Here is a 24534-nt window from a genome sequence, read left to right as displayed (position 1 = left end):
AAAAAAAACAAAAGAGAAAAAATATATATATATATATATATACATTTGGATGACATAAATATTCTTTTATTTGCAGATGAAATATTATGTAGAAAATCTCAAAGAAGCAATTAAAAATTTAGAACTAAGATGTGATTTTGTCAACATCTAAAATACAAGGTTAATATTCAAAAGGCAACTGCTTTGCTTTATACCAGCAATAAAAACTTTTAACTTGAAATTACAAACACATACTATTTAAATGAATATAAAAAATGAGAACCTTAAAATCAACAGTTAAAACTATGAGAAGATTCATACAAGCCTCATGATGATCATAAAGAACAGAAAATCCATTGTTGATAAGCCAAAAAATAAAAATAAGAGAGAGAGAAAGAAATCATACCAAACCACTTCAAAAAATGTCATCAAATAACCAAAGAAGATAGCAAGAGAAGAAAAAAGTAACAAAAGATCTGCAAAACAGACAGAAAATGATTTTTAAAATGGCAATAGTAAGTCCTTACTTATTAATAATTACTTTAAATGTAAATAAATTAAACTCCCCCAATAAAAAGATATAAAGGGGCTGAATGGATTAAAAAAAGGTAAAACAAGATTCAGTGATGTACTGACTACAAGAGACTCAGTTTAGATATAAGGACACACATAGATTGAAGCCAAAGGATAGAAAAAGATATTCCATGCAAATGTTAACCCAAAGAGAGTGTGGGTGGTTAAACTTACATCAAACAATATAGAATTTAAGTCAAAAAGTGCCACTAAAGACAAATAAGGTCATTATATAATGATAAAATTTCAAATCAACAAGGAATATAACAGTCATAAACTTATATGTGCCAAACATCAAACAACCTTAATATATATTTTATATAGAAATAATATATATTATTAAATATTATATATATATATATAAATATATAAAACCAGACAGATCTGAATGGAGAAATTGACAATAATACAATAATCCTAAGAAACTTCGTTACCGGCCTTTCAATAATGGATAGAATATCCAGACAGAAAATTGCTAAGGAAACAGCTGAGTTGAATGATACTATGAACCAAATGAACTTAACAGACATATACAGAAATTTCCACCAGTAGCAGCAGAATACACATTCTTCTGTAGGGCACACAGAACTTTCTCCAGGATAAGTCACCTGTTAAAACAAGTATTAACAAATTTAAGAAGATTGAAATTATGCTAACTATCTTCACAGACCACAATGGAATGAAATTAGAAGGCAATAAAAGAAGGGCCGGCCCGGTGGCGCACTGCTACAGTGCGCTGCTTGAGAGCGCGACGGCGCTCCCGCCGAGTGTTCGGATCCCACATCCAGACCGGTTCCCGCTCACTGGCTGAGCGAGGGGCGGGCGCAGCACCGAGGGTTGCGATCCCGTTGCCGTCCCGGTCCGGTACGGCGCGACACTGAGGGTTGTGGTCCGTTGCCGGACAGGAAAAAAGACAAAAAGGAAAAAAAAAAAAGAAGGCAATAACAGAAAACAGGAAAATCCACAAACACATGGAAACTAAATAACACACTTTTAATGATTGGGTAAAAGAGAAAATCAAAAGGAAATTTAAAAAATTCCTTGAGACAAACAAAAATGAAAATACAACCTACCGAAACTTATGAGATGTTTCAAAAGCAGTACCAAAAGGAAAAGTTATAGAATTAAATGCCTACATTAAAAAAGAAGAAAAATCTCAGTTAAATAACCTGAGTTTACAACTCAAGGAACAAGAAAAAGGACAAACCAAACCCAGAGTTAGCAGAAGAAAGGAAATAATAAAGATCAGAGCAAAAATAAATCAAATAAAGAATACAGAAAAACTTTTCTAACAAAACTAAGAGTTGGTTTTTTGAAAAGGTAAACAAATATAACTAATCTTTAGCTAGACTAAGAAAAAAAGAAAGAAGCTTAAAATAAAAGATTTATAAATCAAAGAGGAAGCATTACAACAGATGACATAGAAATAAAAAGGATCATAATGTACTATTATGAACAATTATATGTGAACAAATGGGATAATCTAAAAGAAATTGATACATTTCTAAAAATTTACAATTTCTATGGCTGAATCAAGAAGAAAAAGAAAGCCTGAAGAGATCAATAATATATAAGAAGATTGACTCAGTAATCACAAAGTTTCCAACAGAGAAAAGCCCAGGACCAGAGGGCTTCACAGGTGAATTATATCACACATTCAAAGAAGAATTAATACCAACCCCTCTTAAACTCTTCCAAAAAATAGAGGGAAAGGAAAAAACTCCCAAATTCATTTTATGAGGCCAACATCACTCTTATTCCAAAACCTCACAAAGAAAACACAACAAAGGAAGAAAGAAAAAACAAACAAAGAAACAAAACCCTACAGGCCAATATCCCTGATGAAAATAGACACGAAAATACTCAGTAAAATACTAGTGAACTGTATTTAACAGCATATTAAAAGGATCATACACCATGATCAAGTGGGATTTATCCCTGGGATGTAAGGCTGATTCAACATATGCGAATCAGTCAATGAGATGCCACCTCATTAACAGAATAAAAGAGAAAAAACACAATTATCTCAAAAGATGCAGAAAAAGCATTTGACCAAATTCAATATCATTTTATGATAAAAAAAAAAAAACCCAAACTCTCAACTAAGTATAGTATGCTAAGCGAAATAAGCCAGGCAAAGAAAGACAAATACTGCATGATCTGACTTATGAGTGAAATCTAAAAAAGTTGAACTCACGGAAGCAGAGAAAGAAGTGGTGGTTACCAGAGGCTGAGGAGTAGTGGGGATTAGTGAGCTGTTGGTCAAAGGATACACATTTTTAGTTAGGAGGAATAAGATCAAGAGATCATGATGACTATCATTAACAATAATATATGGTATAATTGAAAATAAAAAAAAGAAAAGAAAATTAACTATGCACTCTTCCCCCCATCCCACCCCGCATAGGTATAGAAGGAACTTACCTCAACAAAGGCCTCATATTAAAGACCTATAGCTAATGTCACCAATGGGGGAAAACTGAAAACTTCCTTTAAAATCTGAAAGAAGGCAAAGATGTCCACTCTTGTCCTTCCTATACAACCCAGTATCGGAAGTTCTAGCCAGAGCTGCAGAAAAAAAAATAATAAAATGCATCCAAATCAGAAGGGAAGACACAATTATCTGTTTGCAGATGACATGATCATGTAGATGGGAAACCCAAAAGACTCCCCCCAAAACCTGTTAGAACTAATACATTCAGTAAAGTTGCAAAATACAAAATCAACACAAAAATGAATGGCATTTCTGTACATCAACAGAAAATTACAAGAGAGGGAAATTGAGAAAACAATCTTATTTACATCAGAAATGACCCAAAGTACACAACTAAAAAGGTAAAAGACTTGTGCAGTTAAAATTTTTAAAAAAATTGATGAAGGAAATTTAAGAAGACACAAATAAATGGAAAGACATCCCATGTTCATGGGTTGAAAGAATTACTATTGCTAAAATGTCCATACTATCTGAAGTGATCTACAGATCTGAAGCAATCCCTATCAAAATCTTAATGACATTCTATAAAGAAATAGAAAAACAATCCTAAAATTTATATGGAACCACAAAAATATTGAATAGTCAAAGCAATCTTGAACAAGAGCAAAGGTATGACCTCATACTTCCTGACTTCAAATTGTATTACAAAGCCATAGTAATCAAAATGGCACAAGCATATAAGCAGACACATAGACCAATGGAGCAGAATAGAGAACCCAGAAACACACACACATGTACAGTTACCTGTTCCTCAACAGGTGTGCCAGGTACACACAATGGGAAAAGAATAGTCTTTTTAACAAATCATGTTTGGAAAATTAGATATCCACATACAAAAAATAAATAAGTAAATTGGATCCATATCTCATACCATAAAAAAAAATCAACTAAAAATGGATGAAAGAGTTAAACAAAAAAAATTGAAATATAAACCTCTTAGAAGAAAATATAGGGGAAATCCTTCTTGACATGGGTCGTGGCAATGATTTCCAAAAGCATAAGCAACAAAAGCAAAAACAGAAAGATGAGATTACTTTAAACTAAAAACCTTCTTTCCAGGAAAGAAATCAATAAAATAAAAAGTCACCTTACAGAATGGGAAAAAAATTGCAAACTGTATATTTGATAAGGGATTAATATAAAAAATGTGTATGAACTCATGTAACTCAATAATAAAAATACAAATAACTCAATTTTAAAAAACTGTGCAATGGACCTAAATTGGTACTTCTCAAAAAAAGAAATACAATGGCCAACTTCTCTAACCATCATGAAAATGCAAATCAAAACCACAGTGTGTTATCCTGAAATGTGTGAGAATTTCACACATTTCAGGATAGCTATTATCAAAAGGACAAAAGACAGCAAGGTTTGGTGAGAATATGGAGAAAAAGTAGCCCTTGTACATTGCCGCTGGGATTGTAAATTGGTACAGCCATTATGAAAGACAGTACAGAGGTTTCCCAAAAGTTAAAAATAGAACTATCATATGATCCAGCAATCCCAATTTTGGGAATATATACAAAGGAATTGAAAATAGGATGTTGAAGAGATATCTACACTTGCATGTTCATTGCAGGATTATTCACAATAGATGAGATACGGAACCAACCTAAATGACTTTTTACAGTTGAATGGATAAAACAAATGTGGTATATGAGTATATATTCAATAGAATATTATTCAGCCTTAAAAAGAATAAAATCCTGCCATTTGAGACAACATTGATGGAGCTGGAGGGCATTATTCTAAGCAAAATAACTAATTAAGACACAGAAAGAGAAACGCTGCAGGATCTCACTTTTATGTGGAATTTAAGGTAGTCAAACTATAGAAGCAGAGAACAGGTGAGAGTTGCCAGTGGTTTAGGGGAATGGGGTGATATTTGTTAAAGGGTACAAAGTTTCAGTTATGTGAGATGAATAAGCTCTGGAGATATAATTTACAGCATGGTGATAATAGTTAAAAATACTGTTGTATACTTGAAATCTACTAAGAGGATACATCTTAAATCTCACCACATACGCACACAAATGGTAACTATGTAGAGGTGATATACATGCTAATTAGCTGGAATATGGTGGTTATTTCACAACGCATACATGTATCTAAGCATCAGCTTGTACATCGTAAACATATACAATGTTTATATGTCAATGATATCTCAATACAGCTGTTAAAAATAAAAGATTTTATCTATTAATCTAACAAAATATATGCAGGATCTATATCAAGAAAGCTACAAAAGTCTGCTGAGAGAAATCAAAGAAGATCTAAATAAACAGAGATATTCCATATTACTGAGTTGAAAGGGTTATATGTTAAGATGTCAATTATTAACAAAGTTATTGTATAGAGTCAACACAGTAGCAATTGAAATCACAGCAAGTTATTTTGTGGTTATCAACAAACTGATTCTAAAGTTTACATGGAAAGGCAAGAACCAGAGAATAGCGAGCACATTACTGTAGAAGATGAACTCGATTGGAGGATGACATTATTCAATTCAAGACTTACTATAAAAGTGCAATATTGCCAACAGAATACCCACATAGATCAATGTAACAGATTATAGGGCCCAGAAACAGACCAAAACATATTGTCAAGTAATTTTTGACAAAAGAGCAAAGGCAAGTCATTGGAGAAAGAAAAGATCTTTCAACAAATGGTTGAAATATTATAACAATTGAATATTCATATGCAAAAGAAAAAATGAATCTAGACAAAGACTGTGTACTTTTTACAAAAATTAGACAAAATCTCTCCTGGACATGAATTTAAAATGCAAAATTGTAAAACATCTGGACGATAATACAGGAGAAAATCTCGGCGACTTTGGGGTTGGCAATTTTTTAAATACAACACCAACAACAGGATCCATGACAAAAAATTAATATGTTGGACTTTATTAAAATTAAAACTTTTGCTCTATAACAGATACTGTTGAGTGAATAAAAAGACAAGCCAGAGACTAGGGTAAAATATTAACAGAATATATATCTATTAAGATTTATACACAAATTATAAAAAGAATTCTTAAAACTCAACAATAAGAAAACAAACATCCCGATGGGCAAAGGATTTGAACAGACATTTCATCAAAGAAGATATACAGATGGTAAACGAGCATCTGAAGAGATGCTCAGGATCATTTGTCATTATAAAATTCAAATTAAAACCACAATGAGATTCTACTAAACTCCTATTTAAATTCCTAAAATTAAATTAAAAAATGACAATACCAAATTATGAAAAGAATGAAAAGCTATAGAAACACATTCATTACTGATGAGAATACAAAATGGTATATCCATTTTGGGGGAGAGTTTGGCAGTTTCTTATGAGGCTAAATTACTCATATCATGCAATTCAACAGTTATACTCCTTGATATTTTACCCAGTCGATTTGAAAATGTGTGTCCACACAAAACCTGCAAAAAATGCTTATAGCAGCTTTATTTATAATTATTCAGACCTAGACGCAACAAAAACAGCCTTCAATGGATGAGCATATAAATGGACTGTGGTACATCTGCACAATGGAGTATTATGTATCAATAAAAAAATGAGCTATCAAGTTAAGAAGAGACATGGATGAACCTTAAATGCATATTACAAAATGATGAAAGCCAATTTGAAAGGGCTACATACTGTATTGTTCCCTCTATGTTACCTTCTAGTAAAGATTAGAGACAACTAAAATATCAGTGAATTTCAGGGACTCAGGTGGAGGGTGAGAGGGGTGAACAGGTGAACGAAGGACAGGATTTTTTAGGGCAGTGAAGCAATCCTCTATGATATTACAGTGGTGGATATAACACAATAAGTGTTTTTCAAAATCCATATTACTTTATAGGACAAAGACTAACCTTAATGTGTGCAAATAGATTAAAAAAGTCATTCTGGAGGAGAGGGCTTCCCAGGACTGAATACATACTGTGAGAAGAGGATCTAACTATAGTACAAACACATTAAACAACCTCACTAAAGGGCTGAGGAGTGAGGTCCTGACTTAAGAAACTGTTAATGAATGAAGTCTAAAGAGAAAAGGATCTGCCCTCAAGTCCTGTACTCTTGTAGGTAAAGTTGTTTGTCCTGGGTGTAGGGATTGACAATTCACATACTGCCTATACTGGAATTCGACAATTTAGTAAATAATGATAGATAATGGAAACCAGGTATCCCACAGTTGGAGGTTAAATATACACATTGATAAGGGGAGGAATTTAGAAGGACCAATGTGGTAATAATCAGAGATGCAGACATCTATTAAAAACTCATATTTAACTTAATATGGATATGGATGGCTACCTACAGGAAAAATATAGAAATGTGTACAGATGCAGATTAGGTTACACACATATATTTCTTTGTTCTGTCAGCTGAGAGGGCCTAAAAGGAACGACATTACTAGCATTGAATGCACCTAGTGCCTGGATCTTGCTTTCTAAAAACCAGTCTGAAAAAAGAAGAACCAAGGCTTTGCAGAGAAACAGTTGCATCTAAGATTGGGACAGGATATATATAAGTGGAGTCTGGAGTACCTTGTATTGTCAGAATGTTAGATAGGGCTCAAATAAGGCAGTCAGTAAATCAATCAATCAATCAATAGACACATCAATAGCCATTATCAAAGGTGTGCAGAGCAAATACAAGGGCCAAATCTGGGAAATATTTGAGTGACAAAATAATGAAAGTAGCATTGGATTATAACCTTAAGTATACAATAAATATCCATGAGTCCATGCTGAAATAAAGAAAAAATTTAATACATTAATCAATGTGAGAAAGAGAAAAATCTCACACAGAATAATTCCAAGTTATGTAATATTCAACCCTATAGGAGGGTGAGCATAATGTCCCACTCTTTAATGGAGGGCTGCACACAGTGATTCCTTCTAAAGAGTGCACTATGAAAAGGCTGGGTCTTGGGCAGGATGTTTGCAGTTGAGAAATCTGACACACACCATCTCCACTAGGGATCCAGACCAACATCGGCAGTCATAAATCAGGTTAACCATATGTAAACTGCTGTGATGAGATGAAAACAGCACTTTACCTCTGTGGTCTTTCTTCCAGAAACCTCGTCTAGTCACGAGAAAGCCATCAGACAAACTCCAGTAGAAAGGCATTCTGTAATATACCCTAATACTAATACTCCCTAAAACTGTCAGGTCATCAAAGAATGAAAAGTCTGAGAAAATGTCACAGCCCGAAGAAGCTGAAGAAGACAGGACAACAAAATGTAATGTGGTATTTGGATCAGATCCTAGAACAGAAAGAGTATTAGGTTAAAACTAGGGAATCTAAATGCACTATACATGTTCTTTGATAATATATACATATTGGTTCATTAATCATCACAAGGGTACCATATGAATGGGATATTTCAATAATAGGGGATATAATGTGTTTGGGTAGGGGGATGTTGATAATTACTATCTGCTGAATTTTTCTGTAAATATCTTCTACAAAATAAGTCTATTAATTTAAAGAAATAGGTAGTGGTCAGATGCCAAATGAAGTCTTAGAGTGTGAGAATTACAAAACACTGGAAGGTATCCTGAATTGTGCCATTAGAAGAGCACCAGTAATATTTGCAATTAGGTTTCAGTGGAAATGGTGGTGTAGTGTATCCTGAATTGTGCCATTAGAAGAGCACCAGTAATATTTGCAATTAGGTTTCAGTGGAAATGGTGGTGTAGTGTATCCTGAATTGTGCCATTAGAAGAGCACCAGTAATATTTGCAATTAGGTTTCAGTGGAAATGGTGGTGTAAAATCAAAAGAGGAAATAAACGTTCAAGAGGGGACAGGGCTTGTGGGCTACTAAATACATTTATGAGGATGACATGGTCATCTATCTGTCATTTACCACTTCCAAGGTTATTCACCCAACTACACTGTAAACTACCTGAAAGCAAGTGTTAATCGTGATTCTTTGTGGAAGTCCCCAGCAGAGTATTTTACTCATGACACACATTCAATACACATTTTCCAGCATAAGAAAACCACTAAAAGAAAAAAATTATTATTTTCTATAGTGTTTGAAGGAACAAATATTCCTTCAAGCTGACTGCTATGGGAGGTGTTTTTGAGCTTTCCTTGAAATTTTTCATACATATATCTATTTCATATATTAGAATTTTAAGTCTGTCTGTGAAACTTACTCATATTACTGTAGCTGTCATTTTGCCTATCTCTTTTTTAGTAAGAATTATTTAATTTTGAAAAAAAGATTCATCTATCTAAATAAGTTTAGTTATATTTTGTTTTAAAAAATTTAAAGAAAACTATCACAACGTTTTCTTCTAAGTCAATTTTAAACTGTAAAAATAAAATGATACAAATAAATAAAAATCTCTTCAAGAAAAGTCCTTTGTGTGGGCATGTATGTATATCCAGTAACAGACTGACACGTTTCAGATCAGGGCTTTAGACAGTGTATTAACATATATGGTAATAATATATCTTATATGTACATATGTATACATATATATGTATTTGTATGAATAGTATTAATATTTAGAGAGATCCTATAAAATGACAATCATTAATGTCATTGCTAGCACTATCAGCAATATGTATTCTTATTTAAAGTGGTTTTGATTAGAAAAAGAATAGGACAGTGTATAAAACTTAGTGTTTCTGAATCATATACATCCATATTAGAGGCGTAACATTTGCCTCTAATAGGGCATGACATTTTCTTACTGTGTGAATTTCTGAGCAAATTTAGTATATCCAACCTCAATATCCTTGTTTATTACATGAGAATTCTTATTTTACTTACTTACATGGCTATGTGAGTCCTAAGTGTGACTGTGTATGAAAGACTGAGCACATTACCTTACATAGCAAGACTTTAGTGACGTAGCATTTTTGTTATAATGAATAATAACTGTGTTGTGAATACGCCCTTTTTTGTTTCTCCAAACACTTTCATAATACAGCAATAAGGTTGCTAAGATAAAATTCTAGAGGAAATAGAAAAGTCTCCAACAGGACATTCTGTTCTAATTTAGGGCAGCATTTATAATCACTAGTGCAGTGAGTCTAGGATCTTGCTTAATTCTTTGTCAAAAAATAATTAAAAGCACTGAAATTTTAAAGTATAAATGGCTCCATAACTTCATAGTTCTATGGTCATATTTTTCTCTTTTAGTGTAGCATTTTAAAACTAAATTTAATAATGGTGAAAGTCAGCTAAAACTAATTATACTTTTTAATTATGAGCAGACTTCTAACTTACTTTCTTCCATCTTACTAGTGTCAATCAGAAACTCAGCTTAAGAAATAGTTTATAGTATCCATTTATAATAAAGGCTGCACCCCACAGAGAGACATTTTACTTTTGCATGCATACTGATGTCCTATAAGGTTATTATAAGAAAAACTGGGGCAGATATTTTTAGTATAATTTTTACAATCCTAAGTAAAATCAGTACAGGATAGTAGTTTGACAAGGCTGTATTATCCATGCTGATTACCCAGCTGATTTAGAGCACTTTAATATTCTAGTAAGCTCAATAAATATGAAAAAAAAGAGACTTCCGTATCTTACCCTGGATTTCAGAATTTATACAGATCTACTTTTCAAAATTATTTCTCTTGTTGGAATAGGATTCAAATGGAAATATCCCAGCATATTGTGAACAACATTGAAATTTCTTCATTTATAATACTTAAAAATAATCTGTCTAAAATTGACAGCCTTTAATACTTTATATAGAAATTTGTCATCTGATTTTTGGAATTGATTAAAAGCATATTTAGATAAATAAGTCCATGCCAGAAGAAATATCAACAGAGAAGAGTTATTGCTACATAATTCACAATTAATAATAAACCTAAATGTAAAATGTAAAACTATGATACTTCTAGAAGATAATATAGGAGAAAATGTAGGTGACCCTGGGTTTGGCAATGAATTTTTAGAAACAACACTAAAAGCACAATTAATGAAAGTAAAAAACATTGATAATAGTGGACTTTGCTATAATTTTTTATTGAAATGTAATTGATTATAAGAGCTTAGCTCCACTGTATATCAATAGAATTTATTTTTTCTAATTAGTTGTTTTGTGTTCAACATATTATTATAACTGTTCTTTTTCTCTCTCAACTTTCCTTTCTTTCTTTCTATTAATTCATTACTTACCTCCCACATATGAGTGAGGACATATGCTATCTCTCTTTCTGTGCTTGGTTTATTTCATTTAACACAATTTTCTACAAACTCATCCATGTTGCCACGAATGGCAGAATTTCATTCTTTTTTATTCCATTGTGTATATATATATATACACACACACCTCATTTTCCTTATCCAGTTGTCCGCTGATGGAATTTAGGTTGGTTTCATATCTTGGCTATTGTAAATAGAGCTGTAAGAAACATGGGAGTGCAGGTATCCCTTCAACATGATGATTTCCATTCCTTTTGGTATAGACCTGGTAGTGGGATTGCTGGATGGTATGGCACTTCTATCTATAGTTGTTTGGAAACCTCCACACTGTTCTCCATATGGCTGTACTAATTAACAGTCCAACTAGCAGTGTAGGACATCTTTCTCCACATCTTCGCCAGCATTTGTTGTTCTCTGTCTTTATGATAATAGCCAGTCTAACTGGGGTGAGATGGTATCTCAATATGTTTTGCATTTCCCTGATGATTAGTGATGCTGAACATTTTTCATGTGTCTGTTGGCCATCTGTAAGTCTTCCTTTGAGAAATGTCTATTCAGCTCCTTTGCCCATTTTTTAATTGGGTTACTTGATTTTTTAACATTAAGTTGTTTGAGTTACTTGTATATTCTGGATATTAGTCCCTTGTCAGATGTATAGTTTGTAAATATTTTTCCCCATTCTGTAGGTTGTCTTTTCACTCTTTATCATTTCCTTTGCTGTGCAGAAGCTGTTTAGTTTGATAGAATACCATTTTTTTTTCCTTTCATTGTCTGTGTTTTTGGGTTCTTATTCAAAAACTCTATGCCCAGTCCTACCTCCTGAAATGTTTCCCTATGTTTTCTTCTGGAAGTTTTATAGTTTCAGGTCTTATACTTAAGTCTTTAATCCATTTTGAGTTGATTTTGGTATATAGCAAAAGTTGGGGTTTAGTTTCATTCTTCCACACATGTATATCCACTTTTTACAGCACCATTTACTGAAGAGGCTGTCCTTTCCCCAATGTATGTTCTTGGTGCCTTTGTCAAAGATCAGTTGGCTGTATGTAAAACGGTTGATTTCTAGGTTCTCTATTCTATTCCATTGGTCCATGTGTCTCTTTTTTATACCAGTACCATGCTGTTTTGGTTACTATAGCTTTGTAGTATCATTTGAAATCAGATAGTGTGATGTCTCCAGTTTCATTTATTTTTTTTGCTCAGGGTTGCTTTGGCTATTCAGGGTCTTTTGTTGTTCCATATGAATGTCAGGACTGTTTTTTCTGTTTCCATGCAGAAGGACATTGGTATTTTGATGGGGATTGCACTGAATCTGAAATTGCTTTGGGTAATATGGACATTTTCATAATGTTAATTCTTCCAATCCATGAACATGGAATATCTTTCCATCTTTTGGTGTCCTCTTTAATTTCTCTCAGCACAGTTTTGTGTTTCTTATTGTAGAGATCTTTCACCTCTTTGGTTAAACTTATTCCTATGTACTTTATCCTTTTGGTAGCTACTGTAAATGGGCATGCTGTCTTGATTTCTTTTTCTGCTTTTTATTGTTGGTATACAAGAATGCTACTGATTTTTGTGCATTGATTTTGTATACTTTACTGAATTCATTTATGAGTTATAGGAGCTTTGGGGTAGTGCTTATGGATTTTTCTGTATATAGGATCATGTCATCTGCAGACTGTGACAATTTTACTTCATGTTTTTCAATTTGGATGCTCTTTATTTCTGTCTCTTGCTGATTCCTCTGGCTAGTACTTCCAACACTATGTTGAATAGAAGTGGTGAGAGTGGGCATCCTTGTCTTGTTCCTGTTCTTAAAGGAAAATCTTTCATCTTTTCCCCTTTAGGATGAGGTTGGTGGTGAGTTTTTCATATATGGATGTATGATATTCTAGTCATTTTTCTCTGCATGCAAAGTAGGAGTAAATATAGTACATTTTACTATAGTCTAGAATGTATTAGAATAGTCTAAAATGATTGTGGCAGACATAGTGAGCTTCTTGGATTATTAAAGTTATTTATTAGGCTTATTCCAGATTAATGAACAGATTTATGTACTTTTTTTTTTTGTCCTTTTTTTTTGTGACCGCACTCAGCCAGTGAGCTCACCGGCCACCCCTATATAGGATCCAAACCCACGGCAGAAGCACCGCTGCATTTCAAGCGCTGCATTCTCCCGAGTGAGCCACGGGGTTGGCCCCAGATTTATGTACATTTTAAAGGCTACAAAAGTTTGGAGTTTTCAACTGTCAGTCTGAAGGTAATTATGCCACAGTGAATGTGCAAACCCAAGGAATATGCAGCTAATAGACCATAAGAAAAATATGGTGTGTGCCAAGGAACTTTAAGATGACTGATGTTCAAATGGAGAAGCTTTCCCATTTTACATTATCCTGTAATCTTCTTCTATTGTATCCAACATTCAGTACATGATAATTTATACAACAGCACTGTTAGTAATACCTTCATGAATGAAAGAAAAATCAGCTGTCTGTCCTTGGGGCCAAGTATGACAAGACATAAAAGAGCACTGGTGATTATACCAAGAGCCAGAACCAAGAGACATAGATTGTGCAGATAGAAGTGGTTCCCCCATTTGGAAATTCTCCAAAATAGCAGTGAGAAAACTGGTTTTTAAAGTATTTGGGATTTAAGATTCAGTATTTGTGAAGTTATTAAAAGAAAGAGTAAAAACAGAAGGTGAGAAAAATAGAGTTGAAATATTTATAATACATGCAATATATTGTACTTTGAAAAAATTAAAAATAGATCATAAACACACATACATATAAACACAGCATTCTTATAGAACAACATGATTTTCTTTTTTTATGAGTCAATAAATTTGTATAAGCATTTAAATACTATTGCTTTTTCTTTAAGAATCACATTATAATGCTTTTTCTTGAATATATGTTCTTCACTTTAAAATAAATTCCTAGAAAAAAGAAATAAAGAAAGATATCTAGTAATCAAAACATGCCATACGGGAATCAATGATTATGGTAAAACATGGCCAAATAATTCTGCCACAAATTTCCAAGGCCTAACAAACTATATTTTTCCAATAAAAAAAATATATTTTTAGACGTTAATAAGACTTATTAATAGAGACAAATTCGAATTTTGAAGTGATGCATTAGAAAGATGTCAGAGGGCAGAAATCTGTTTAGTTTTTGAACTCATTTGTAAGAGTGTTACTTAGTGTAAAGCAAGATGGAGAGGAAAAGAGCATATCCATTTTATTGTGACACTTTTTTTTTTTTTTTTTTGTCTTTTTCCGTGTCCAGCCACGGATCGCAACCCTCAGTGTTGCCCCCGTACCGGACCGGGGACCGGCAACGGGATCGCAACCCTTGGTGTTGCTCCCACGCCTCGCTCAGCCAGTGAGCGGGAACCGGTCTGTATGTGGGATCCGAGCCCTCGGGTGGGAGCGCCGCCGCGCTTCCCAAGTGGCGCACTATCCAGTGCGCCACCGGGCCGGCCCATACATTGATCTTTTAAAAGGAGAGAGTGGAACTGAGATTACCAGAGGTGGGAAAGGGGGAGGGGGTGGGGGGCAAGGGAGAAATTGATAAGGGGCCATAAAAAATGATTACTTTGCATAGTGAAGAATATGCTAATCATCCTGATTTGAGTATCACATATTGCACACAGGTATTGATACTCATCTCTGTACCCCACAGATATGTACAGTCAACTATGTTTCAATTGAAAAAAAATTCCTGTAAGTGGGATTGTGGAGTAAGTCATTTAAAAATATTTAAGTCTTTTAAGTGTCTTTCCACATTTTCCTCTAAGTTATGTGAATCAGTTTCTATTTCCCAATAACATGTGTTATATACATGAGCCTTGTTAGTAATAGTGTTAATGGAAAGTTGCCATAAAAATACTAAGCATTTCCAGATTACTTTAAAACAGAAATCACCTTTTAAAATTCAAGTTGCCCTTTAAGATTTTTATAATTTAAATCAGTATCTATTTTGGAATTTATTATTTGCCAATCTTTAACATATTGACCATGTCTGTCAAAAAAACAAGGTGTATCTATTGATTTAAGACAACCATTCAGATGTTTTATTTCTTATTCAATGTATTACCTGGAAATTTCTATATTTTTTTACCTTATCAAACTGCCAATAATTCCATTATACTATTAAAGTTGTGTTTCTGTGTGTGTTTTGGTCATTTGGCTCCGGGGAACTGGCCTTGCCACACCTGCAAATTCCCTCCAGATACACTTCTGGTGTGCAGGGTTCAGAATTCCCTGCACATAGGCCCTATCCTGACACCCCAGAGGCACACTTGAGCTCCCCCTGGGCCTGAGGGTTGGCCAACACAAAAAAAAGGCAGCAAAGGTGGAGTTCACACACTTGGGCAAAGGCTGATCAAGGTTGTGGAAGGAGCCAGAATGTAACAGGAACAAGGGAGTGCTGGGGCCTGGCTGGTTGTAAGGGAGAGCTCCTTACCCTAGACTCTTACAGAATGCGTTTCACGTAAACAATCATCTGATGGCCAAAACCAATAGTATTGTCCCTTTTCCCCCATATTTATGTTATTTTTTCCCCTACAGATTAGAAGGCTGTATATACAAATTTAATAATCCATATCTGGTGTTGAGAATATACTTGTACATGATTATAGTTTTTTCTTTCTTTCAAAAGTTAGGCTTAGAAACACACACACTTGTGATATAAAAATCTACCTTTAATAAAGATATTGGGGTGGAACAAAATTTGCTAGAAAATGAAGAGAGATAAAACCAAGTTGTTAATATCCAATAGAGGAAGCTTCAAGGCAGAAGAAAATCAGAGTCCATAAAAAAGGTTATTTTATATTGAGAGCATAGAATTAGTTTTCCAAATGAGAATCTGATCATCTTCAAGCAGAATATTAAAATATATAGTACAATGTCTCTTTTCACTGCATGGAAATATTGACTCAAATTCCAATAACAGCATAACTTGTTAACATTTCTATATGTCACCAATGAATCATAAAAATAAAATGCCATCCAGTTAACTCTATGGGTTTACTAGGTATTTATCAAAAAATGTAGACTCTAATCTGAGATATTAAATTTTATTTTAATGCTCAAAGGGCTTACAAAACTAATAATTTTCCAAGAACAATAAACTTCAAACATCCCAAACAGAAATTATGCAATTCACTAAATTTAACCACAATGAATAAAAGTGGACATTATTTCCGTGAAGATAAAAATATGCATGTGGAAACATAAAATAATAACAAAATTAAAAATTTCACTTTCTTAAATAGCCTTTGGTTAATATTGGGAGGAGGTAGTTAATGCAAAAACTATTCAGCAGGTGAGGACAGACTAGAAACATATCCATATGCTGCCTGTATCAAAATAAACTGTTAAATTGGAGCAAGAATTTTATTAATTCAAAATTTTCTTCAACAAATCTTTTTAGGTTGATAATTAACCCCAAGTATAACTCATAATATCACACCCAGGTAAGCGGTGGCACAGACCTCGGGTGAGCCTCTGGAGACTTCTCTCAACAGTGTTGTAGGCTCCTCGGATCATTACAGGTGACATCGGGGTGGCTGTCTCTCCTCTCAGGCCAGCGCTCTACAACTCTGCTGACACATAATTAAGGTTAAGTGGAATCTAATTGTTTTCATGGGATCCAAAGGTTTGAAATGGCACATACCAGTTACACTAAAAAAGACAGCAAAATTAGATTCCTTCCCACCGTCCACCCTCCTCTTCTCCTGCAAAGCCCTCCCTTCCTCATCCCTTCCTCTTTCCGCATTTCTTTGTCTCTCCTGTATAGAATCCAATGTGGTTTCCCCCAAAAAACTTGAAATCTGATTTCCTTTGTATCCTCGTGTCTAATGGAACTAACCTATAGTCCTATGAATTTCATAAATTCATCTCATTCCACCCCATCGTAGCCATAGAGTGTAACTCTGTACCCACTCTCTTTCAAAGCTAAATGAGAATAGAAGTTTTATCCAAAATAAGTTCAGCTTGTGACTTTCTAAAGAAAACCTTTTCTTCTCTGATTGATTCTCATTTTGAATTCTGTTTAGCACATTTTTTCTCAAAAATATTTATTATTGCTTTTTCAAAAATGTTTTAGCAAATCCTTATTGAGATTTTGTTACATATGGATGAAACACAAGCTAAATAAATGACCTGTCATCCTTTATGATCCATGTCAGGAAAGCAAACTCCAGTACTTAGCATCATGATCTCACTGCTACAACTTCAGAACATTGCCTTCGGTTCCAAATGTACTCACTGCCCTGTGCAGCCTCCTCCTCACAATGGCTAAAGCTGAAAGAGCAAATAGGGGGAAATGGATTATTCTTCTATTCTACAGTGTGTCTGTCTGAATGCTAATTTTAAACAAAAAATAATTTGGTTATTTGGGTTCCAAATGTACAGAAATTTTAGTTATCGGAAATGGTTTTATTTGCCACACTGAATTTCTCTGAAAAAGAAATAGCTGAATAGCTCACCAGGTTTGCATTTTAAATGCCATTCAGGGATAAAAAGGCAGAAAAGCACAAAGAAAAAAGTAGCCTATAAACCCAGTCCCTAATGTGTACTATCAAATTGGTGTGCAGATGTCTAGTATTTTCTACGCACAAATATGCATATATATCTAAATATAAATTATATTTCTAATACTGTATAATATATGATCATCCAATATTTATTTTATCATTCATTAATAACACGATTTCCTTCCAAAGTATTGATATTTGCAGACCATAAGATGTATGAGAATGAGATGTTTCTTGTTAGAGTTTGCTATTCTGACATTCATCTACATGTAAGAAAATCTCAGTAAGGATTTGTGTGGTTTTAAACCATCCCTGCCTATTACATTCTTCATAATACAGTCCTTAGAAAAGATTCTATGAATTTTGAAACCACGCAAATATGACGAAGAAAAAGTATTTCAAAACTTTGCTACAATCACCAAAATGAAAAAGATAAATAGAAATCACCTTACAATTATTCTTTCCACCATTGATTTTTCCCAACTCAAATCAATTTAACGTATTTCTGTTTAAGTGATTTTTCTTAAGCTTCAGTTAGGTCAAACTACTCTCCTTCACGAAAGCTTGAGATGCTACCAAATTCCATACAGAGTAAAGCCCAAACTCAGGCATGGTGCTCAGGCCCTCAGAAGCTGGTCCCCACCTTTCGTTCTGACTAATCTGCCTATCTCCCTCCTATGCCAGTATGAGCACAGGCTTCTTAGGGCACCAGAATCCTTGCTAACATTTTCCCACTCTACGGTATAACCCAGATTTTTTTCTCCTGAGAGCACTCTGTTCTTCTCAGCAAATTTCTACTCACACCTCAAGGCTCAGAGCAAGCTACATCTCTTATGAGGCTGCTCCGATCTCTCCTGATTGAAAACACTCTCCTTTAAAAAAAAAAAGTCATGGAGTGCTGTGTGCCAACTGTGTGCCCACGCTGCCAGTAGCTTTCACATGTTGTCGACTGCACCACGAAGTCAAGTGAATCCCCAATTCTCAGTCAGAAACGTGGGTTCAGATCTGTTGAACTTACTCCATGGAACTTGGCCAATTTGATTGTGACCTCACACTATTTTGAGTTAATCTCCGTTAAGGACATTGATGCATCTTTTCTTAGGGAGCCCATGCAATTTGTCATGCACATCAGGTCAATTTCAATAGTGAAAGGGGAGACGGTTCTTTCAGTAATTAAATCATGTTATTATTCATAACATTCATAACTTTCTTGGGTAAACTGGAACACATGATTATCTTTGTGTCATGCACTGAATATTTGTGTTCCCCAAAGTTACATGTTGACACCCCCCCACCGCAATGTGATAGTACTTGGGGACAGGGCCTTTCCAGAAGTAATTAAGATTAAATGAAGTCATATGGGTGGGGCCCTAATCCCATAGGACAGGTGTCCTTATAAGAAAAGACACCAGAGCTCACTTGTGCTGGCGCTCTCTCTCTTTCTCTCTCTCACTCTCTCTCTCTTTCTCTCTTTTGGGTCTACAATAAAATCAAATAGCAAGAAAACACACAACATTAAGTTCAAGAAGAAAGAATAATTTAAAAATATTATCAAAGATACAGCTTATTGGCTTTAAATAGAAGTAAATTTGTTGCCTTCTATATTCTGTTGAGTCTTTTTCTACCCTTTCTTTGACCAAATAAGAACCAGAAAGTTATTCCTAATTTTTAGCCTCAGCATTCATAATTTAAAATTATGTTTTTAAACTACTAATTTGATTTTTTATAAATATAAAACTTTAAAACAATTTAAAATACTACTGTACTGAACAAAACCCAGATACCTGTATATACCAAACTAACTTGAACTTGTACAGTATCAAGGTTCATAAATTTCTCTGAAATAATACAGCATAAAGCGATGGTATCCTTGTGTGAATCAGTGATTTACAACACTAACAAATAAATTAATAAATAACTGGGCTCCCAATTTAAGTAGAGTAAAGCTGAGTTACACAACACTGTTCACAATAGCCAAGATATGGAAACAACTTGAGTGTTCATCAACAGATGAATGGATAAAAAAAAAAAATGTGGTATATATACACAGTGGAATACTTCTCAACCTTAAAAAAGAACAAAATTCTGTTACTTGCAACAGCATGGACAAATGTCTAGAGGACATTATATGAAATAAGGCAGGCACAGGTCTTCCTGAAGCTGTCCAGCAGCTACAGATAGTGGGGCTGGGCAGGGAAGTTAGCCCATCTCGAACACGCCAGAATGGCCTTCTTTGGGAGCCATGGCCCAAGGCTGACTCGGGGATACGTGAGGCCTCTGGGTGAGGTTCAATAAGGGGTGCAGTGCTCCACAGGGCTGCAGCTAAGCAAGGACAAGAAGCCTGATAATTGGGAACCATCTTGCCTGCCGCTGCTATGTTTCTGACTACATTTCCCAGGGCTCCTCGGCTTGACCGTGTTTCTCGCGGGAATTCAGCCTCAAAGTAACGTGCTGGCAGGACTCTAAGGGCTTCACCAGCATCACTCCAGCGTTGTGGACGGTTCTGCTTCTTTGGAAGCTTCGGAAGCTTGAGCTCTTCCCTTTTCCAGAAGAGGACCTCGGAGGAGGTCCTTTCTACAAATATCAAAGCCGTGGCTCAGGAATCAGTGATATTCAGTGATGTGTCCATAGATTTCACTCAGGAGGAGTGGGAATGCCTGAATGCTGATCAGAGAGATTTATACAGAGGTGGAATGGTGGAGAATTACAGAAACCTGGTTTCAATGGGACTTTCCATTTCTAAAGCAAATGTGACCTCCTACTTGGAGCAAGGGAAGGAGCCCTGGTCAGTTGACAGAGAACTGACAAGAGGCCAGTGGCCAGTCCTGGAATCAAGATGTGAGAACAAGAAACTATTTCTGAGGAAGGAAATTTATGAAATAGAGTCAGCCCAGTGGGAGATAATGGACAGACTTACTAGACATGACCTTCAGTGCCCTAGTTTCAGAGATGATTGGGAATGTAACGGCTGGTTTGAGAAACAACATGGCTCTTAGGAGGGACATTTCAGTCAACTAATATTTACTCAAGAAGACGTGCCCACTTTCAGTCAGCATCCATCCTTTACCTTACAGAAAATCATTAATAATAAAGAAAAACACTGTACATCTGAAGAATATAGGAAAACCTTTAGACATGGCTCACAATTTACTACACATCAGATAATTCATTCTATTGAGAAACCTTATGAATGTGAGGAATGTGGAAGGGCCTTTAGACATCACTCAAGACTTGCTCATCATCAGAAAATTCACACTGGCAAGAAACACTCTGAATGCAAAGAATGTTGAAAAACCTTTATCTGTGGTTCAGACCTCACCCGACATCACAGAATTCACACTGGTGAGGAGCTTTATGAATGTAAAGAATGTGGGAAGGCCTTTAGTAGTGGTTCGAACTTTACTGAACATCAGAGAATTCATACTGGGGAGAAACCCTATGACTGTAACGAATGTGGTAATGCCTTTGATCAGAGCTCACAACTTATTAAGCGTCAAAGAATCCATACAGGTGAGAAACCGTATGAATGTAAGGAGTGTGAAAAGGCTTTTCGTTCTGGCTCATTACTTACTATACATCGGAGAATTCATATTGGGGAGAAACACTATGAATGTAAGATATATGGGAAAGCCTATTCTCAGAGTTCACAATTTATTAGTCATCGTAGAATTCATACTGGTGAGAAACCCTATGAATATAGGGCATGTGGAAAGAACTTTAATTATGGCTCATAACTTATTCAGCATCAAAATTTGTATTGGTGATAAGTCAAAATATATGAAATGCATAGGAAGAATTTATCTTGTTAATAATCCCTCTAAATAGAATAAGGTATATACACTTTATTTGTTGACTCAGCTTATTCAGCCCAAGAAAAATCATGTTGGAGAAACATCCTATGAGTAGAGTACATTTTGGAAGCCCTTTAATAAAAGCACATATTTCTCTTGACATCAGATAATTCAGTCTAGCAAATATTGAAAATGACATCATTTTTGGCACTTTTCTAACCTTATTGAACATTAAAGAATTCATGCAGAAAAAAAAGAAATAAGGCAGGTACAGAAGACAAACATTTCATGATCTTGTATGTGGAATCTGAAGTAGTTGGACTCATAAAAATAGAATGTAAAATGGTGGTTATGAGAGACTGAGGGGTAGGATGGGTGAAGAAAAGGAGATGTTGGTCAAAGGATACAAAGGTTCATTAGACAGGAGGAATATGTTTGGTGATCTTGGCAATCTATTGTGACTGTACTTAATAATAATGTATTCTATATTTCGAAATTACTAGGAGAATGGATGTCAATGTTCTTAACACAAAGAAATGATAAGTATATGAGGTGATGGGTATGTTAAGTAGCCTAATTTGCTCTTTTCACAATGTATACATATATCAAAACATCACTTTGTACCCATACATAAATGCAATTTGTCGATTAAAAATAAAAATAAAATTTTTAAAATTAAAAAAAAAAGAATAAGGCCCTGTTCCATATAAGGAGTAAATAATTCACACCCGTCAATAACCTTAGGAGGTAGATCTTTCTCCATTTTCCATTCTGCCCTCCCCCACAGCTGGGTGCCCATGTGCAGTGAGCACCTGCAGAATGGCTCAGCAGTCTGGCCTGGGGCCCGCCAGGGGTCAAGGCCCTGAGCAGAGTTGCTTGCACCAAGAGACTGTGGACATCAGAGAGGAGGCAGAAAAGGCTCAGACAGATGGTCCTTACTCCAGGGAGATGGTGTTGCCCTGTGCAGGGCAGGGTTTAACGCAGCCACCCTCAGGTTCTGAGCAGACACAGTTATTTACGAAACCCAGCATGTGGGCTGTGCTATCATTCACTGGTGTGAGGAGAGGGAGAGGATGGCCGGGAAGGGTGAGGACAGAAAACAGGAGAGCATTATGATAAAGAGTTGCAGCCTCAACCGGGGCTTCTTACTTTTTCTGTATTTCTATCTCCTCTCTTATTCGCACTTTGTGTTTCTACCGATTGTTAATGTTTCTTCAGTTCTTTCCAACTCATCCTAAAATATATTTAGGATACATTGTTCTCATAACTTTAGCATCCAAATGCAGAAGACTGGCTATCCTTCAAGTTTGCAGATTAAAATAAATATTTAAACAAACTTTGCCATTATTAAAAGTAAAAATCCAACTTTAAATGCTTTCAGAAGTCTTGTAAGAAAATTCTCATTTCTTCTGATGCAAACACCAGTCAGAATACTAACCATGAAATATTTTAATGTGTGTTTGCTGTCACTTAATGAAACTAGCACTTTATTTCAAACTAATATTAAAATATTCTTAGAACAATATGATCATAAAAACTTTGAAAAATTCTTCTAAAATACATAAACTGTGAAAAACTAATAAAGTAATAAAATACTTATTAAATTAATAAGCAAAATACAATATTTCAAAATGACTTGAATATTAGCTTTGATAAACAAAGCAGTTGGGTGTAGTTTTGTTCTGAGGTAGGGAGTCCTGTAGTAGAGAATTACTGCTGGAAAGAGCCCAATTCAATACCTTGTTGATCTCAAAGAATAATTTTATGCTCTAACTAAATTTATAATTTTAAATTAAAAGTTGGTACAGACAACATAAAGGAACTATAATGCAAAGGGAGAAGGGAAATCAGAAATATCGGGGAAATTATAAATTTTGCTAGAGAAAAGAAAATGGCATGAGAAAGATAATCACTTTGTTATTTATTACTGCAGATGTCAATTTAGTTGAAGAAAAGAAAATATTGATGAATTGGATATTCAGACAAACATTCAGATTGCTCAGAGTCTCTGGGAAATTACCTTAAATATTATTCTAAAACTTGTAAGTTTACATAAGCAGTATTTAAATAAAGTTATCCTGAAGAAGCTAGAATTGGCTTCTGTAATGAAGCATGTAAAGAAAAGATAACTAAAACTTTTGAAAAATGTGTTTACTTTTTTTCAAAAGAAGGATATCTTTGTAAGTTAAAACTCAGCAAAAACAAATAAAAATAATTGTACAAGTTTTTTGATAAGCAAAGTACTAGTCTTTAGGTCATAGTTCTTTAACCTTCAGATTAACTTGAAGTAATCTGAGAAAATTTCTGCAGAAAATTTTTGGAAACCATGTTAAGCAGCCATGTAAGTTAACATTAGTTATGCCTGTTGAGACCAAAAAGCAAAACAATTGTGGACGATAATTCCCTTTTTGCTATAGACTGAATGTTTATGTCCCCCCCCCCCCCCATAAATAAGTTAATACCTAATCCCCAATGTGATGGTATTTGGATGTTGTGCCTTTGGGAGGTGATTGGGCTGTGGGGGTGGAGTCCTTATGAATGGGATTAGTGCCCTCACAAATGAGGCTGAGAGGAACACTTCATCCCTCCCGCCATGTGAGGACATGCAGAAGACGCCATCTGTGAGGAGCTGCCCTCATTGGACACTGAAAATGCTGGTGCCTTCATCTTGGATTTCCCAGCCTCCAGAACTGTGGACAATAAATTTATGTTGTATATAAGCCACTGTCTATCGAATTTTGTTAGGCAATGTGAACAGCCTAAGACACCTCCCAAGTACAATTTGAGCTGGAGGCAGTCAAGGACTGGTTTGGTAATTTTACTTCATGAAACACTCAGGGAGCAGGAAAATCCTGCATTTTCTCCTGCTGTCTTTCCACCCTACCTTCATTGTGGGCCACATTCTCCCAGTTCCTTACAGAGCTTCAGCCTTCTCCCAAGCAACATTAAGAACACTTCCTGGAAACAGGC

The 24534-nt window shown here is 34.9% G+C and overlaps 1 pseudogene; it reads left to right on the top strand.

The window, feature by feature from the left end:
* Positions 1–21537, top strand: part of LOC103598800 — a 36862-nt pseudogene extending 15325 nt beyond the window's left edge.
* Positions 21538–24534: the final 2997 nt, after the last annotated feature.

This window comes from Galeopterus variegatus, unplaced genomic scaffold, assembly GCF_000696425.1.
Source record: "Galeopterus variegatus unplaced genomic scaffold, G_variegatus-3.0.2 Scaffold2744, whole genome shotgun sequence".
NCBI classification, from domain to species: Eukaryota; Metazoa; Chordata; class Mammalia; order Dermoptera; family Cynocephalidae; genus Galeopterus; species Galeopterus variegatus.
The sequence above is the reverse complement of the archived record's forward strand: the minus strand, read 5'-3'. Positions and strand labels throughout refer to the sequence as shown.